Raw genomic sequence first — 16,053 nt, 5'->3', positions numbered from 1 at the left:
GATTTGGTTCTGGGTAACGAACCAGGCCAGGTGTTAGAATTAGAGGTAGGTGAGCACTTTGGGGATAGTGACCATAATTCGGTGATTTTTACACTCGTGATGGAGAGGGATAAGTGTGTACTACAGGGCAAGAATTATAGCTGGGGTAAGGGAAATTATGATGCGGTGAGGCATGACTTAGGATGTGTGGCTTGGAAAAGTAGACTCCAAGGCAAGAGTGTAAATGATATGTGGAACTTGTTCAAGGGGCAACTATTGAGTGTCCTTGATAATTATGTACCTGTCAGGCAGGAAGGAAAGGGTCGTGCGAGGGAGCCGTGGTTTAATAAGGAATTGGAATCCCTTGTTAAATGGAAGAGGGCGGCCTATCTCAAGATGAGACGTGAAGGTTCAATTGGGGCGATTGAGTGTTATAGGGTAGCCAGGAAGGACCTGAAGAGAGAGCTAAAAGCAGCAAGGAGGGGACATGAAAGGTCCTTAGTAGATAGGATTAGGGAAAACCCTAAGGCTTTCTATAGGTATGTTAGGAATAAAAGAATGACTAGGGTAGGAATAGGTCCAGTCAAGGATAGTAGTGGGAAGTTGCGTGTGGAGGCGGAAGAGATTGGGGAGACACTGAATGAATACTTTTCTTCAGTATTCACTCAGGAACAGGGCATTGTTGTCGATGAGAATACTGAGGCACAAATAAGTAGAATGGATGGCTTTGAGGTATGTAGAGAAGAGGTGTTGGAAATCCTGGAAAAGGTGAAAATAGATAAGTCCCCTGGGCCTGATGGCATTTATCCTAGGATTCTCTGGGAAGCAAGGGAGGAGATTGCAGAGCCATTGGCCTTGATTTTTATGTCCTCTTTGTCTACAGGAGTAGTCCCAGAAGACTGGAGGATAGCAAATGTGGTTCCCTTGTTCAAAAAGGGGAGTAGGGATAGCCCTAGTAACTATAGGCCGGTGAGTCTCACTTCTGTTGTGGGCAAAGTCTTAGAGAGAATTGTAAGGGATAGGATTTATGCACATCTAGATAGGAATAATGTGATCAAGGATAGTCAGCATGGTTTTGTGAAGGGCAAGTCGTGCCTCACAAACCTTATTGAATTCTTTGAAAAGGTGACGAAGAAGGTTGATGAGGGGAAAGCGGTAGATGTGGTATATATGGATTTTAGTAAGGCGTTTGATAAGGTTCCCCATGGTAGGCTACTGCAGACAATACGGAGATATGGCATTGAGGGTGAGTTGGAGGTTTGGATTAGGAATTGGCTGGATGGAAGAAGACAGAGGGTAGTAGTTGATGGCAAAGTTTCTTCATGGAGTGCCGTCACTAGCGGTGTTCCGCAAGGATCTGTTTTGGGACCATTGCTGTTTGTCATTTTTATAAATGACCTGGAAGAGGGGTTAGAAGGTTGGGTGAGCAAGTTTGCGGATGATACGAAAGTCGGAGGAGTTGTTGACAGTGAGGAAGGATGTAGCAGGTTACAGCAGGATATAGAGAAGCTGCAGAGCTGGGCAGAAAGGTGGCAGATGGAATTCAATGTAGCTAAGTGCGAGGTGATTCACTTTGGGAAGAATAACAAAAAGATGGGGTACTGGGCTAATGGTCGGATACTTGGTAGTGTGGATGAGCAGAGGGATCTTGGTGTCCATGTACACAGATCTCTGAAAGTTGCCACCCAGGTAAATAGTGCGGTGAGGAAGGCATATGGTGTACTGGCTTTTATTGGTAGAGGAATTGAGTTCCGGAGTCCTGAGGTCATGATGCAGTTGTATAAGACTCTGGTACGGCCGCATCTGGAATATTGTGTGCAGTTTTGGTCGCCATACTATAGGAAGGATGTGGAGGCATTGGAACGGGTGCAGAGGAGGTTTACCAGGATGTTGCCTGGTATGGAAGGAAAATCGTATGAGGAAAGACTGAGGCACTTGGGGCTGTTTTCACTAGAGAAAAGAAGGTTTAGGGGTGACTTGATTGAGGTGTACAAGATGATTAGGGGGTTAGATAGGGTCGACAGTATGAACCTTTTCCCGCGTATTGAGTCGGGTATTACAAGGGGGCATAGCTTTAAATTAAGGGGGGGTAGATATAGGACTGATGTTAGGGGTAGGTTCTTCACTCAGCGAGTCGTTAGTTCATGGAATGCCCTGCCAGTAACAGTGGTGGACTCTCCCTCTTTATGGGCATTTAAGAGGGCATTGGATAGGTATATGGAGGATAGTGGGTTAGTGTAGTTTAGGTGGGCTTGGATCGGCGCAACATCGAGGGCCCAAGGGCCTGTACTGCGCTGTAATGTTCTATGTTCTATGTTCTATGTTCTATGTTATTTTAAACCGTGTTAACTGAACATCAAATCACTATCTTTTTCAGACATAAGGACACAATAATTAGGAATAAACATAAAGTATTCCGGACTTCAAACCTGTCCCACATTCCTGCTGACCCTTTCCAATCAAATATGTTCCTAACCCAGCCTCTGCTGCTGTCTCAGAAAGAGAATACCTGATAGCATAATACTACAAGAACATTAAAGCAAGGAGGAGAATGAGGCCATTCGGCCCATGGAGTCTACAATTCCGTTCAATAATTTCTTATATGTACTTAAAACCTCAATCTTCTGCCTTCTCCCTAGAATCATTGATCCCCTTACAAATCCGAAGCATATCGATTTACATCTTCTGTTCCTCTGTGTGTCTGTCTGTGTGTGCGCGTCTGTATGTGTGTCTGTCTGTGTATCATCCTGTGTGTTTCTTTCTGTGTTTGTGTCTATTTGTATGTGACTGTATATGTTTCTGTGTGTTTCTACCTGTGTGTATGCCTATCTCCTTATAAGTATTGTGTGTGTTCGTATATTGGGGTATTTACCAATACTTATGTGTATTTCTGTGTCTGCGTCTCTGTGCAGTGAGGTATCTGTGTTTTGTTTTGTGAAAGGACTGTCGTTGGAACTGCCAAAGGGGTTAAAGTGAGAATTGTCTTTCAATTAACATTGCTCCTTAATCGGTCGGTGGGACATGGATGTTTCAGAATCTGCACACGAGGCGTCCCTGTCCTCTCTGGCTTGTACCAGTGTCCTACCCACATGACAAGGGGAGGGAGTGAGGGAGTGAATATCGGCCACTCCACCACATGGCTTTGCCTTTCTGTCCGATTCCAGGCTCTTCCTCCTGAAATGGGAGAAAGGAAGGGTGGGAGGGAGAGTGGGAATGGGTGACCTTGCTGTTAGTGCTGGTGTTGTTGGAGGAAATTGTGAGGTGTCTGGAATGGGTCAGTTTTGAATCCATATAGTATTATTAGTGTGGGGGGTATTGCGCAGGTGACAGAGAAAATGAGGAAGGAAGTTACTGAATTCAATAGTGAGAGTGGTAGTGCCTGAGCCTTATCTGGAAATAGAGCGTGAACCTTGTTCGGGGGTAGGTGCTATGACAGATATACAGTGAGTGTGAGCGAGCAGAAAGTATAGGGTAACTCTTATCCTGACAGAGTGGGGAGGATATCGATGCTTATCCTGTGTTGCAGGACATTTCTTCAGATCATCTCAGCGTCGAGGTGAGCCTCCCCGAATGTCTTGTCCAAATCTGTCACTAATAACGACAGAGACTTTTCCCTCAGCTTCTACAGAATCAGTTTAGATAGAGCTTACAGATAGCAAGGAGAAGCAAATATTGGTGTGTTATATATCAAAAACAAAACGCTCGCAGAAAGTTTCAGCATCATATGCTCCGGAAATTAGATAGGCAAGTATTGTGGATACTGCAATCTTATTGGATGGTCTCAAGTTGCATCTAAACTGCGTTAACTAAGTGACTGCTCATGTTGTGAAAAATAAATTACGTAAGTGTATATGAGGTGGGTTGAAGCGTATGTTGTGAAGCAAACTAGAGAGCATTTTATTTTGGATTTGGTATTGTGTGGTCAGAATGACGAATTAATAACATTGTACTGAAGCAGGTTTTAAGGAATAATAATATTAATAAGGTGCATTTTACAGGGCGTCTGCGTACTATATAGAAAGCTTGAACTTTCTAGTTTAACATCATGGAAGACTGGAGACGAGAGGGTCAAGATAGCTCCAGTGAATTGGGAAAGTACAATATAAAATTCAGTGGGAGACAAGCAATGGTTGTTAGAGTCATAGAATCCGACTGCATAGAGACAGGCCCTTCAGCCCAAACTGTCCATTCCGACAAAAATGTCCATCCACGCTAACCCCATTTCCCTGCCATTGGCCCGCATCCTTCTAATCCTTTCCTATTCGTGCATTTGTCCAAATGCCTTTTCAAGGTTGTTCATGTATCCACCTCAAACAATTCCCCTGGCAGCTCATTCCATATGTGTACCAGTCCCTGTATGTAAAAAGGTTGTTCCTCAGGTTCCCTTTTATTCTTTCTCCTCTGACCTTAAACTGATACTCTCCAGTTTGTGATTGCCCAACCCTGGGGAAAAACAAAACTGGTGTTCATTCACTCTATCCATGACTGTCATGATCTTACAGACTTCAATGTGATCCTCCCTCAGTCTCACACACACAAAAGTAAAAAAATCCTAGCTTGTTCAACCTCTCCCTATAACTCAGTCAATTGAGTCCTTGGCAACATCCTTATAATTTCTTTCTGCATTCTTTCCAGTTTAATAACATCCTTCCTATAGCAAAGTGAACAAAACTGAACGTAACGCTACTATTATGGCCTCAGCAGCGTCCTGTACAACTGCAACATATCTCCTTAATTTTGATACTCAGTGAAATACACTGATTAAGGCCAGTGTGCCAAAAGCTTTCTTCACTGCATTGTATACCTCTGAATCAACGTTCAGAGAACCATGCACCTGAAATCCAAGGTCCCTCTGTTCCATTACACTCCTTAGGTCCCAACCATTCACCATGAAACTCCAACCTTGATTTGACTTCCTAAATTGCAAGAACTTACACTGATCAATATTAAAATCCATTTGCAAATTCTCAGCCGACATCCCCAGCTGATCAAAGTACTGCTGTAATTTCTGAAACTTATGGTAACCTTCCTCACTCTCCATGATGCCGCCTATTTTAGTGTCGTCTTCAAACTTACAAATCATGCCTGTACATTCTCATCTAAATCATAGATGTATGTAATATGCTTTGGTCCCAGCACCAACCCCTGAGACATTCCATTAGTCATAGGCCTCCAGTCTGACCAGCATTTTTCCAGTATTACCCTCTGCTTCCTACCATCAAGCCAGTTTTGTACCTAATTTGCCAGCTCCCCCTCAATTCCATATGTTCTAACCTTCCAGAGCAGCGGAATATGTGGAACCTTATTGAAGGCCTTACTGGAATCTATATAGACTACGTATACCACCTTGTCCTCCGCAATGTTGCTGGTCACTTCATCAAAGAACTCCAACAAATTTACGAGTCATGATCTCCGAAGCACAAAGCCGTGCTGAATTAGATGAAGGGCTTTTGCCCGAAACATCGATTTTCTTGCTCCTCGGCTGCTGCCTGAACTCCTCTGCTTTTCCAGCACGATTCTAATCATACTCCGAATCACTCCTGTCTTTCCAAATGCATGTATATCTAATCTCTCCGAATCTTCTCAGTAACGTACCCACTAGTATTTTAGGTTTGCTTGTGTTGAATTCCCAGGTTTACCTTTGTAGCCTTTCTTGAATAAGGGCACAGCATTCGTGACATTCCAGTCGTCTGGGACCTGACTCGTTGGCCAGCGATGATGGAAAATAACCAACCAGGCCTCCCGCAATTTCTTATCTATCCTCTGCAGTGTTCCTGAATATATCTTGTCAGGAACAGGAGGTTTTCAAAATAATGCAATGTCTGAAAATACGTCTATTTATTTCAGGTACAAACACCAAAAAGTGAGAAAGTGACTCAATGATGGTTAACATCACAAATTTATATATCATAGGAAGTGACTTCAGAAGAATTCCAGATATTGTGGAAACCTGTGAATTCTCAGAAATTTACGATCCAGAAAAGGAAGGCCATGAAACCGACAAGGAAATCAAAAAGAAAGCGTGCCTGCTAACAAACAGGAGCACAAAGACTGCATAAATTTCCGATCTATATTTCAAAGGAAACAAAACAAAATGTGGAAATTTGTAATTGGGAGAGGAGAGGTTATTGTGGAGAACAGGGAAATGGCCAAGAAAATAACAAGTTACTTTGCATCTATCTTCATGGAGTAATATCCAGGAAATCACCCAATAATTCCAAGTGACCATATCGGCCTTCTGGAGCTAAAGTCATAAAGTCAATTCATATCAGTAACAAGGTAGTACTTGAACATGTAGCTGGATTGAGCATTGCTAAGTCTAACGAAACAGATGTACTTCCCACCAAAAGGTCAGAAATAAATCACCAACAGTAGTATTAATTGCACTGTCGATGACTGTTGTATTTTCCTGTACATTCTGCAGAGGCCAGAAACTATTGTGGATAAACGTGAACCAAGCACTATCGATGAATGGAAGGGATCCAAACAGCTACAAAATGAAGAAGACATAGTGTGGAGAACTGCAGACCAATTAATAGACTTCTGCAGGGAAACTGTTGGAATCTATTACACAGGATGACATGTTTGATATTTAGAAATTAATAGCAACAATGGACAGAATCAGCATTCGTTTCTGGTAGAGAAATCATACTTGATAAACTTCGGAATTGTTTGAAATTGTTTCTTACAACATAGATAATGGGGAACCAGTAGAAGTTGCAGGTACTGGATTTTCTGAGGGGTTTCTGTAAGATCTCAGTGAGTCCGTACATGCAATGAATCTGAAGGGTATTTGGAGATAGAAATTGATGGGTTTCTGAAGAATATCTTATCAAAGTGTATATGAGTGAACTTGTAATATCTTCTGAAAATACGTCAATGGCAAAATTAAGAAAAAAAGGTGCAGCTTTCTTACAGTCTGATACCAGATAATTGAGGACAGGGAAATAGCAGATCAATGGAGCAAATACTTCAGTTTTGCCTTCGCAGAATAAAAAATAAATAAATAAAGTTTCCTCGCAATACTAGGGAAATTTAGTCTGGTGAGAAAAAGGGAATAGAATGAAATTAGCAACTAAAACGTTTTAGAGAAAATATTGGACTGAAATTAATAGGCATAGACAAAGTCAAGAGAGGTTTATGAAATAGGAATCATATTTAAGCAAAATTATGGAGGAAGTATCAACACAATACGATTGGAATCTCAGAAAGATTTTTTGATAAAGCCGATTGCGCAAATTCGAATCCTATGGGACTGGGGCTAATATATGGTCATGGTTTTAGAATGGGAGAGCTGGCAGGAAACAGTGAGTAGGAACAAAAGCATGTTTTTTGAATGGAAGGCTTGGAGGATATAACAAGGATCGAGATTTGGCATCCAGCTATTCCAAATACACATCATATTTTTGGTTGAGGGGCTCAATTGCAATATTCCCAAGTCTGCTGACAGCACTAAATGATGTCAGCTTGTGAGTGGATGAAGAGGATGTAAAAATGGTTTCAAAGTGATTGAGACAAGTGGAGTGACTGGGCAAATACCTGGCAGATGGAGAGCAATAATAGAGATGACAGGTTGTGTACTTTGATGGGGTCAATTGAATGGCAGCCTATCATTTGAAAAGGGATTGGTTGAAAAAAATGATCAATAAATGAACTTAAGCCGCATTTTTGTTTATTTCTGCGCAGCCTTCCGACTCCATGTCGGGCAGTGAGTTCTGAACAGGGAAGTCAATACGGGGAATGGCATTGGCATGCTGCATACAGTGTACATAGACTCAGCAAGTAGGGAGCTGTTACCTTGAAAATAATCTGGATCTCCCTGTATACCAGTCACTGAAAGCAATACTGCAGGAGCAGAAAGCAGGTAGGAAGATAAATGCTTTATTCACCTCCATTTCAGGGGGATTCAGAATACAGGAGTAAGCGTCATTTACTGCAACTGTCCAGGGCCTTGGTGGGACCCCGTCTCGAACATTGTGCAGTATTGTGTGCAGTTTTGGTGTCCTTAACTAATAAAGGGCAAACCTGATATTGAGGAAGTTCAGTGAAGGATGACCAGACTGATCTCTGGGATGACAGGTTCGTTGTGGGAGCAGAGTTTGGGGTGACTGGGCCTGTATTCCATGGGATTTAGGAAAATGTGTGGAGATTTCAATGAGATATATAAAACTCTGACAGGGTGTGACAGATTTGAAGCAGGGATGATAGTTCACTTTATAGAAAACGGTTCACGAATCGCATTGTAGTCAAATCGTACTTAATAAACAAGTGTTGTCAGAGAACTCCCAATATATTGATGGGCCGAAGGCACTATATTTCATAATGTTTAAACATATTTTGGGATATGAACATTGCGTGGGGAAAACTGCATTGAGGAAATGTTCGGCCATGAACTAGCATGGGGAAAGCTCAATTTGCTGAATGACCTCCTCCTCTCTCGATGTTTCTGTGCCGTCTGTGGGAAAGCTCTGTAAATATTGTCACAAGCTCTCAGATGTTAGGAAAGATGTCTATGCAAGGTCAACAGAACTGTGTTTCCCATTCCCTTTTCTGATAACGAGGTTGATGCCGGTTGTTCTCTCAGGTTTTATCCTTTAAAACCTCAGAGAAGTTTGATACTATTGAATGTCTCACTTGGCCGATTCAGAGACCATGTCTGTGTGTCTGGAGTCACTTTTAGGTCAAGAAAGCACGGGAGATTCACTTCCTGAAAGTGCATTGGGGAAGGAGATCCATGTTTACAATCAACATTGGACACTGTTACTGACACCAGATTTTAGGTCTCGATATTCTATTAATTATTTTTAACTTCCACCAGCTGCCAGAGCATTGGCCTGGTCTGGATTCGTAATCCAATGATATGTCCACTACAGCATCATCTTCACATGGGGACCTATCGGAAACCACACTGACCTGATTATTTCGGTGCTACTTGACAGCTCTATCGAAAAGTATTCCTAACAATTTCACTGTCGAGATGGGACTGAGTGTGTGGTAATTGGTCAGATTGTAATTATTCCCCTATTCAGGACTGGACATAGTTGAGTAATTTTCCTCATTGCCCAGGAGATGTTAGAGTTGGAGCTGGAATGAAACGTCTTCCCCATGGGCACGGCATGCTGTGCAGCACAAGTCTTCAGTCCTATTGCAGTAATGGGGTCAGGGCCCATTGCCTTTGTCGTATCTATGGTGTTCAGCTTTGTCCTCATGACCGGACAGTGAATCGAATTGTTTGGACACTGCCATCTGTGATTCTGTGGGATTCATGATGAGTGTGAGGTGGATCATCCACTTAACACGTCTGGCTGAGGATAGTGCAGACACCACATCCTTAACATTTTTCACTAACATATAGAGCTGTTCCGATATTTAGGATGAGGATATTTGTGAGGTCCTCTCCTCCAGTAAATTGTTTAATAGTCCATCGACATTTATGTTTGGATTTGGCAGGACGACGGAGCTTAGTTCTGATCTGTTAGTCTCGGGATCATTTCCCCTCTCCATCAGACATTTGTTCTGCTGGTCGGAATGTAACCAGTGAAGTGTGGAAGCTTTAATGGGTTGTCAACTGATTTAGGTCCACGTGATTCCGACCCTGGCATGTTCACCCAAACTCATCACTGAACCATGGATCGGCTTGATGGTAATGGTAGACTGATGAATTATCGGCGGGAAAATGTTACAGATTGTCGTTGAATACAATTCTGTTTCTGCCGCTGCTGTGGTTTACAGCATCAAATGTTAACCCAGTTTGAGTTACAATATCTACAATTCAATTCTACTGACTGTCCCCCAGTTCAAACCGAGACCCATTCACCCATCAGCCCTCTATTCTGTACCTAACCTGGTTTCTGATGCGGTAACACTTGCATTGTCATATTCTCATTCTGCTGAGGGCCTCTCCCTGGTGTCACGCCTCTAATTTGTTACTTTAACTCAATCCAGTTAAAGTAATGCTCTAAATCTTTTCTCTTCCACAATGTCACCTTCCGTATTTGAAGTGAATGTGTTTGCCTCTGTTTTTGTCCCTGACCATGATTAAGAGCTCTGTAGTGTCAGTGATGCCAGACCTAGGTAGTTTCAGAGTCAAGGAACTTGTGCACCATGCGTTATTGTTTAGTTCCCAGTGTACGGCACTCCATGCTGGACAGGATGTTTGAGCATCTTGGACATATTTCTTTGGAAATTGTCCAAAAACAGAAATTGCTGAAGAAATTGCTGAAGATGTTACAGCATCTTCTGGAATGAATGCAGTATTAAACTTTCAGGTCCAGTGACCCTCTACAAAGCTTCCAGTCTCTCAAGCAATTTTGGTATTTTTGTTACCAATATCCATAGTTATTTGTTTTGTGAAAATTTTTTCTGTGCCTATTCATTTCTGGAGAAACTCAGCAGGTCTGTCAGCATCTGCAGAGACAGAGAAACAGAGTTAGCATTTCAAGCCTAGTGTGCCAAGTCTTCGCAACTGAAAAGCATTGGAAAATTGGCTTTTTAATACCTTGCCAGAGGTGGGAGATAGGTGACAGGGAAAAGTGGGCGTGGCAAAGATAAACTGGCTTTTAGCAGTGTTGAACGAGAAGATGATATAAGGGTTTAAATTAATGTGTGAATGGGCAAAGGGGTTCTCTCTATTGAGTGCAAGATAAAGAAGAAACAATCACACAAGGTCAAGTGAGGGAGAAGGTTGACTATGTGGCATTATAAAGATGTGGCCATAAATACATTTTCACTGTCGAGATCAGCATCACCTTTAGACAAAGGATATCAGGTGCTTGACTTCTTATTGGCACTTGTAAGCGTTTCAGGCTGCCTTCGTATTGTAATAGGGAGAAAAAAAAACAAATCACAGTTTGACGTTTGGGCTGAGTATTGTTTACCTGTCATGTTTACTATAGTTTCAAATTTGCAGTATTTGTCTTTAAATGTTTGTTCTTGAAGTTAGTATTGGATGGAGTGCAGAAGGTTGAGAGATGAGATTATAAAAGTTTCTAAAATCATGAGAGGTATGGATAGGGTGAATAGCCAAGGTCTTTTCCACAGGATGGGGGAGTTCAGCCGTAGAAGGCATAGGTTTAAAATAAAAGAGGGAAACTTTACAGGGGACGCAGGGGCTGTGTTTTTACACAGAGGGTGGTGTGGGTTTGGAATGAGCTGCCAGAGGAGGAGTGGTAGATGCTTGTACAGCTAAAACATTTAAAACTCATTTGGACAAATACATGGATGGGAAAAATTTAGAGGCATATGGGCCAAATGATAACATGTGGGACGAGCTTAATTTGGAAAACCTGGCCAGCATGGACATTTCGAAAAACTTCACGCAGAGTCAGAGTGGGTTTGTGAAAGGAAAATTATACTTTGCCCTGTAAAATCATGCAAAGTATTTCTGGAGATGCCTGAAAATGTAACAAGCGGACTTGATAAAGGGGACTTGTTAGACACCAAGCTTTTCAGAGTTTTTCCACCCACTAGATATTACAAAATAAAAGTTCTTACATAAGATAGAAGCTCGATGGAGAATGTATTAACATGGGATGACGATTGCTTAATATATAGAAATCGGAGAGTCAGGATTGATTGATCTTCATGATAAAGGTATATCTGCTGAAGGACCACAGCTATCAGTCCGATGGCATCGGTTATTTACATTCTATACTTATAGTCTGAAGGAGGGAGTTGAGTGCAATATACTGCCGAGTTTGTGGATGACACAGAGAATCAAAAGGCAGGCTGTTATTTAATGGAGAGCACTTCCAGAAAAAGAACAGTACAAAGGGATTGGAGTGTTCTTGTGTATGAAATATAAAGTCAGCATGCTGATGCAGCAAGAAACTAGGTTGGTTCATTAGCCGGCTTCCAGGGATGAAAGGGTTGTGTTATTGAGAATCTCGAAAATGGTGAGGCGATTATTCATTGGGGTTTAAATGAATGAGGAGTGATACTGCTGAAAAATACAAGACACGGAAGGGACTTGAGAAGATAGATTTTGATAAATTGTTACTATTGCTGTGGTTCTGTTCGCCAAGCTGGAAGTTTTTGTTGCAAACGTTTCACCCCCTGTCTAGGTGACATCCTCAGTGCTTGGGAGCCTCCTGTGAAGCGCTTCTGTGGTGTTTCCTCCGGCATTTATAGTGGCCTGTCCCTGCCGCTTCCGGTTGTCAGTTTCAGCTGTCCACTGTAGTGGCCGGTATATTGGGTCCAGGTCGATGTGTTTGTTGATGGAGTTTGTGGATGAGTGCCATGCTTCTAGGAATTCCCTGGCTGTTCTTTGTTTGGCTTGCCCTATAATGGTAGTGTTGTCCCAGTCATATTCATGTTGCTTGTCGTCTGCGTTTGTGGCTACAAGGGATAGCTGGTCGTGTCGTTTCGTGGCTAGTTGATGTTCATGGATGCGGATCGTTAGCTGTCTTCCTGTTTGTCCTATATAGTGTTTTGTGCAGTCCTTGCATGGGATTTTGTACACTACATTAGTTTTGCTCATGCTGGGTATCGGGTCCTTCGTTCTGGTGAGTTGTTGTCTGAGAGTGGCCAACACAAAACAACAGCACCCCAGAACTGCAAAAAGAGGAAGAGGAACACCTATACAAGATATTCGCCAAAAACGGATATCCTCGCAATTTCATCAACAGATGCCTAAGGGAAAGACAACGGAACGAGGACATGCCGCAACCCAAAGGACTACCCACACTACCATACGTCAAGAATATCTCTGAACTGACAGCCAGACTACTGCGACCACTAGGACTTAGAACAACACACAAACCAACAGCCACACTCAGACAACAACTCAGCTCGGCGTACAGAACCACAGCAACGAGCACCCGAGCTACAAATCTTCTCACAAACTTTGAAAATTGTTACCATTCCTGAGTGGAGTCTCGAACTCGAGGGCATAGAAAACGAATATAGAACATCGATTTCAATCTGAGATGCAAAGTGATGTCTTCTCTCAGAAGGTAGTGAATGTCTGGAATTCTCTAAACCAGAGAGGTGTGGAGGGATACAAGGAATCGGCAAGAAAGTGGAGTTAGACCTGGAGCAGATCAGGCATGTTCGTATTAAATGACAGGGATTCTTGAGGGGCCGAATAGCCTACTCTTGTACGTATTTATTCATTTCACATGTCATGATTTTGCAAAGTAACTGGTTAATTTCTCGGAAGTTGTGTTGTGTAATTCTACATTCGGGTGAGTCGAGGATTTGTTTGAGTTAACGCTGGGTGAGGTATGGGGGCTGACTTCACAGGAAATCTGGGTCTGTAACATAGTCCCACAACCCCGCACCGCCCGCTTCTACCTCCTGCCCAAAATCCACAAACCTGACTGCCCCGGCCGACCCATTGTCTCCGTCTGCTCCTGCCCCACCGAACTCATCTCCGCAAACCTTGACACCGTCCTGTCTCCCTTAGTCCAAGAACTCCCCACCTACGTTCGGGACACCATCCATGCCCTCCACCTGCTCCATGATGTTCGCTTCCCCGGTCCCCAACGCCTTGTTTTCACCATGGACATCCAGTCCCTGAAAAAAAAATTCCTGAAGAAGGGCTTATGCCCGAAACGTCGATTCTCCTGTTCCCTGGATGCTGCCTGACCTGCTGCGCTTTTCCAGCAACACATTTTCAGCTCTGTAACACGATCCACATCTCGAGAGACGTTGCGGAGAGGGGAAGCCTGGAAACAGGGATTGGGGATGAGTGTCACTTCCTGAACTAGCCTTGATTTTACAAGTATATTTCAAAAACTTCACCTAACCATCGGAGCGCCCTTGATCTGCCCCTGTGTAGCAGGTCAAAAGGGCTGAATGGAACATCAGAACATAGGGCTGAGGGACACGAGTGAGTAATTCAGCCCTTTGACACTACTACACCAGACAATATAGTCGTGGCTCATTTCATTGTGGTTCCAGCTGCAGTTTTCTCTCCATGCACCATTATCCCTGATTCACCTGTCTCTGGTATTACAGACAAAGTCAGCTTTAATATAATATAAAGATTCAGACATCCCAAACTTCTGGAAAAGAGAATTCCCACTTGAATGAATTCCCACTTTGTGTTTTTTTCTCATTCCAGTTGTGACTGAGGATGGAGGGTGTCACTCTTTCCTTTTCTTGTCCTACTCTTCCACTGCTCACAACAAATTTTACATGTAACCAGTTTGGTGATATGGCCGATAATAAAGGTCTCAGACTGGGTCAGGTTGAGTGATAAGAACAAGTCAGGCAGATTTCTTTAGTCAGCCACAAGTTACTAACAGAACTAACGGAGGAGTATGTTGGATCTGTGGGTAGCACTGCTGCCTCACATCACCAAGGAGCTGGGTTCAATTCCAACCTCGGGCGACCCTCTACGTGGAGTTTGAACATTCTCCCCGTGACTGTGTGGGTTTCCTCTCAGTGCTCCAGTTTCCTGCCACAGTCCAAATCTGTGCAGTTTGAAGTGGATTGCCCAGAGTGCCCAGGGATGCATAGATTAGGTGGATTAGTTATGGGAAATGCAGGGCTACGTGGATAAGATCGGGAGGGCACGTCCATGTGGGATGCTGTTTGGTGGGTCAGTGTGGACTTAATGGACGGAATGCCCTGACTCCACACTGTCGAGATCCTATGACAATGACAATAAATTTGGACTAAACAAACACCCAGTGGGCACATACTTCATCTACTCTTATCAACGTCTTGTATGTTTCATTCTCATTCTAAGAGTAACCTGTTAAAGACTTCATAATATAAGCCGTTCACCCCAGGAATGCGTGAAATGAAATATCTCTGAACTGCTTCCAGTGGAATTATATCCTTTATAAGATAAGGAGAAAAAAAACTAATCTCACAATCAGATCATAATATTTATACTTGTTTTCTCAAAGTGCTTTGTGAGTCTTTGGAACACTCTTCCCCACAAAGCATTGGAGGCAGAAATATTGAATATTTTTGAGGCACAGATGGAAGGTTCATAAATAACAACAGAGTCAAGGATTATTGTGGAATGGGCAGCAATGTGCAATGTTGGGGGGGTGGAATGTAGACAGTGGTATCAAATACACGCCTTCAGAACCTCCAGGAATATAATGCAATATGAAATGATAATATCGACGAAATTTTAAGAGAGAATACAAGGTGGCAGCGATCCAGAAGGTCTGCAACAACACACGGGCAAAGTGGTTCTCTAACCCACTTCATTCCAGCCATTTACATAAATTTCAACACTAAAAGAGCGACAGAATCTTTAGTAATCCCGATTTGTCAAAGGGATTACAAAACACGGGGAAAGGATCGAGTAAGTCCCAACACAGGGTGCACCCGTCAGAAGCATCGAGCCTGTCTGAGGCTGTATCTGCAACCCACTCTGCTCGTTCAATGGACCCAGTTACTCACCAGGCCTTGGTCACTGAGTTCATCAAGTTACGTGAAATGATTGAAGCCATGATTGAAGAAGGGTTCAGCAGTGGCTAGAGCCGCTCTCAGCCGTGCTCCAAAAACATGAGCAGCAACTTGACAGCCTTGGAAACAGAACAGACGATGCCAAGCGGCGAACTGCAGCGACAGAGATCGTGATTGATTTCTCTCGGGAGAGGATCGTTGCCCTTGAAAAACAGGTCTGCACCTTAACGGAACAAGGTAACAACCTCGAGAAAAGGGGTAGGATGAAGAGTATTCACATCGACGGTTTGCTGGAGCGGACAGAAGGTGGTCAGCCGGTGAGTTTTTCGAGACTTAGCTGCAGCGATTCCCTCAATTCGAAGGGACGGGTGAACAGTGAGAGAGTTCATCGGGTTACGGTGCAGAAGTCAGACTCAGACCAATGCCTTCATTCTGTCCTTGCGCGATTACATAGTTATGGGGCCAAACAAAGACTGATGGAAGCTTTCAGAACCCAGGGGAAAGATCCGATGGGTTTAATTCACGAGGGCTCCAGGATTATGTTCTTTCAGGAATTTTCAGCGGCGGATTCAGGAAAGAAAATCTTTTGATGAGATCAAGAGAAGAGGAAGAGAACTCTGGATTCAGTATTCCTTACGGTACCCAGCGGTATTCCATATTGCTTTCAATGGATCCACCAACTCGTCTGACTCTCCAGGGAAA

This window comes from Chiloscyllium plagiosum, unplaced genomic scaffold, assembly GCF_037043375.1.
Source record: "Chiloscyllium plagiosum isolate Xiang-an unplaced genomic scaffold, Cpla_swu_hap1 HiC_scaffold_40, whole genome shotgun sequence".
NCBI lineage: Eukaryota > Metazoa > Chordata > Chondrichthyes > Orectolobiformes > Hemiscylliidae > Chiloscyllium > Chiloscyllium plagiosum.
This window is presented reverse-complemented; position numbering follows the sequence as displayed.